The following is a 4226-nucleotide window of genomic DNA, read 5'->3' on the forward strand; positions in this document are numbered from 1 at the left end:
CTCTCTCTCTCTCTCTCTCTCTCTCTCTCTCTCTCACACACACACACACGGAAACAATCTAACACATTCACAGGCAAATACATACGCAACAACATTCTCACACAACCACACAAAATCTCACATTCACGCACATGTACATACATAATCACACAGGTCGACACACACACACACACACTCACATACAAACACATGTACATGCCTTACCCTAAATTGTTTACGTGTTTTCCTATATTTTTTCAATTATTTCCACACAGACAGACAGAGGCACACACACACACACATAGACACAGACAGATGCAGAGACTATTATACGTCTTCACACACACACGCTTACACACACACTCACACCAAAACACACATACACACAAACAGAGACAGACTCAGAGACTATCACACACATTCACACGCAGACACACACACACACACACACACACAGACACACACACATACACGCACACATACACACATACACAAACACATATACACAAAGAGAGACAGACGCAGAAACTATCACACACATTCACACACACACGCACACACGCGCACACACACACACACGCACGCACGCACACACACACACATACGCACACATCGTCATCACTCACTCTTTTATCCTGAATTAACTTTAGCTATATTTCAACTTTCTCCGTTCCTTCACTTCCACAGCCAATACAAACCGCCATATTGTATCTATTCCTTGTACAGAATAACTCTTTCTCTTTCGATTCCTTCTAACCTTTTTTTTTCCTTCTCACTGTGACAGGCGATAATTCATCATGTCGATAATATCTATAATCTATATCTGCTTCAACTGGGTATTCACAAATAATCATAAGTGAACATCTGGTAGAGATAGTCTGCCATTGTTTAATCTCTAACCAGGCCTTTATGACAATTCTCGTTTTAGTGCGCATGTATGAGAGTGCAGAACTGGATCTTTAATACGCCTCTAGGCTCAGGCGTGGTTGTTTGGGAAGAAGAAGATTGATTCTCAATCGTATGGTTTCGGATTCAGTGCCACTGCATGGCCCCTTGGACAAGTGTATTCTACTAGAACCGAGCGGACTAGAGCCTTGTGAGTGGATTTGGTAGACGGAAACTGAAAGAACTGTTTGTGTGTGTGTGTGAGTTTGTGTGCGTGTGTGTGTGTCTGTGTGTGTATACTTCTTTACTTGTTTCAGTCATTTTGACTGCGGCCATGCTGTAGCACCGCCTTTAGTTGAGCAAATCGACCGCAGGACTTATTCTGTAAACTTAGCACTTATTCTATCGGTTTCTTTTGCCGAACTGCTAGTTTACGGGGACGTAAAACACACCAGCATTGGTTGTCAAGCGATGTTGGTGGACACACATACACACACACACACACACACACACACACACCCACACACACACACATACGACGGGCTTCTTTCAGTTTCCGTCTATAAAATCTACTCACAAGGCTTTGGTCAGCCTGAGCCTATAGCAGAAGACACTTGCCCAAAGTGCCACACAGTGGGACTGAACCCGGAACCATGTGGTTGGTAAGCAACACAGCCATTCCATATATGTTGGTGTGCTCGCTTAGCCAACGGGGTGGCGTCGTTTGAAGGCTAAAACAATGCAAAACGCATTGTGATCAGCGATGTGTAACAACATTTGATAGCCTGGTCGGTCACGTGATCACGTGATACGTGTGTGTGTGTGTGTGTGTTTGTGAGTATGTACGTGTCTTTGCGTCTGTGTTTGACAACTGGTGTTGGTGAGTTTATGTCCCCCGTAAATTAGCGGATCGGCAGAAAGGACCGAGAGAATATGTACCTGGTTTTGAAAATAAATGAATACTGGGGTTGACTCGCTTGAGTAAAATTCTTCAAGGTGGTGTTCCATCATGGCCACAGTCTAATGGCTGAAAGAATTCCAAGGTAAAAGATAAACAATAATACCCTGCCATTTAAGGCGGTAGAATATGATTAAGGGGGATTTCACTCGCATTTCAATCCTGTTAATCCCTGAGAATCCAAACACAGTAAATATTACGTATTCTTAAGTGCACGCCTTTTCCTGCGTTTGTTTTTATCACACATTAAATTTAATATATTTCCCAATCCCTTTAATTTAATAAAATCCAACAGGGATGGTCACAGCTGGAATGTGTTTGACAGCATATAATATTGTTTTTGTGTTTCCTTTTTATGCAGACTACATAAATCTAATGTCGCTTCCATTCTTCTCATCTTGCTTCTATCATTTGGAATTTTATGTTAACGATAGAACAAGTTTTTAGTTGCTAGAATCTAAGATAGAGCTATTCCCCAATCCATATCTTTTATTATTATTTTACTTCGCTTGTTAAAGACTTCACACTATTCGGATTTATCTTTACACCGCTTACGCTTTAGTTCCTCTCTGCTCTTTTGAAGTCTTCTTTTAAGATTTCACCAAATTCTCTTCCATCTACCGATTCATTCTTTCTTCCATTCATTCTGGTTTCTCCATCATCAAATCTCATCACTTCTCCAATACTAAACATTGAATTTGCAGATTCTTCACTTTTAAGACAACAGTATTCTTTCCTCACCTCTCTGTCTCTCTTTTCCTCTGTGTGTATGTGTTACTTTCTTTCATGCAGTTCTTATCTCTTCACACTTTGTTAATTGCCACTATACAACATGCTAATCGAAGTTTTACTTTGCTGATATACGTTTTCACCATTACACAATCGGTAGTGCAGCGGAAAAAATATCTTAAGGTGTTTAGTTACGTTTCATTATGTTCTGAGTCCAAACACCGACAGAGGCAACTTTCACTTTCACTTTCATTTTCACTTTTCCGAGGTCAGTAATACGGAGTATCAGTCAAATAATCACGATTCGTTTAATCAACTGCATTCTATGCTAACATGAATGACCAGGCATTGCCGTTTGAGATGTTGCTGTTCGCAAAGTGAGGAAACTATACTACAGCTATGCGTTGATTGTTCGTACATTCCTACTTTGTATGTCTATATCGTACAGCGATTATCACATGTGGGAAGAAACCGCCAATCAACTGAATCTATTTGAAGACTGACCTACCATCTTTGTTTTGCAGGAGAGCGAAGTTACTTTGGCTCTATCTGGTGCAATGGTGAAGGTGGCTGCGTGGTGATGGCTGTGGTAGTGGTGGAAAGATGTTTGGGCAAAAGTGGTGAATATAAAGACAGAAAATTTCCCATCTGACAATCTCTTATCAATTTCGGGTAACAACTTCTCACCTTATTTTAATCACTATTTATTATCTATGTGCTAAGCAATACTTTGAGAGTGACAGAAACTAGGAGGGAGTCAAGTCCGTCGCATACATGCATACATGCATGCATACATACATACATACATACATACATATATACATGCCAATCTCTCTCTCTCTCTCTCTCTCTCTCTCTCTCTATATATATATATATATATATATATATATATATATATATATATATATATATATATATATATATATATATATTCTATAATTATAAGCGTAATTATAATTAGGGTTCAGCTAATTGCTTCGCCACATGCCGAATTTAGAAATAGGAGTTTAAAAAATTTCTTTTCTACAATCGTAAGAATCTCCAAGACAGTAACACACTTTTTTTTTGCGTAGGCAAAGTGAAAAATAATGAATCAACACGACTTCGATTAACTACAGACGCGTTTCGAAACTAAAGTAATTATTTTACTTACTTTCCGTCATCAGTGTAGCATTTCCATTATAAAATTTGAAAGTGCTAGGGTTAAATTCGTACACGATTGAGCGACATCGTGCAACAGATATCCAACCAACACTTCCAAAGTTTACACAGCCGAATGTGAATACATATTTATCCCTTGTACCCACGTGTATGTTACGAGCAGTACCGCGGAAAACTGCAGTATTTGATCAGGGAGTAAATTATAATTCAATATTAATAATAAAAGGGTAAAGTTAATCAGTTAAATTAATTAATCAATCAATTAATTAATAATTTTACCAAGTAGATTGGTACGTTAAAATAACCTTTATAGGTAAAATTATACAAATATTCTAAATTTTTAAGTCCTATTTCTAAATTCGGTATGTGGTGAAGCAATTAGCTGACCCCTAATGATAATTATGTTTATAATTATAGACTATTTGTATAATTTTACCTATAAAGGTTATTTTAACGTACCGATCTACTTGGTAAAATTATTAATTAATTGATTGATTAATTAATTAATTTAATT

At 38.0% G+C, this 4226-nt stretch overlaps 1 long non-coding RNA gene across 1 annotated transcript in view; it reads left to right on the forward strand.

Annotated features, from left to right (window-relative positions):
• Window positions 1-3944, forward strand: part of LOC128248667 (uncharacterized) — a 38596-nt gene extending 34652 nt beyond the window's left edge. Inside the window, exons 2-3 of the long non-coding RNA XR_008264827.1 lie at window positions 3076-3223; window positions 3625-3944. This is a non-coding gene — a long non-coding RNA (uncharacterized LOC128248667). The remainder of the gene's footprint in view (window positions 1-3075; window positions 3224-3624) is intronic.
• The last annotated feature ends 282 nt before the right edge of the window (window positions 3945-4226 follow it).

The sequence above is a fragment of the Octopus bimaculoides genome, chromosome 9, assembly GCF_001194135.2.
Source record: "Octopus bimaculoides isolate UCB-OBI-ISO-001 chromosome 9, ASM119413v2, whole genome shotgun sequence".
Classification (NCBI taxonomy): Eukaryota; Metazoa; Mollusca; class Cephalopoda; order Octopoda; family Octopodidae; genus Octopus; species Octopus bimaculoides.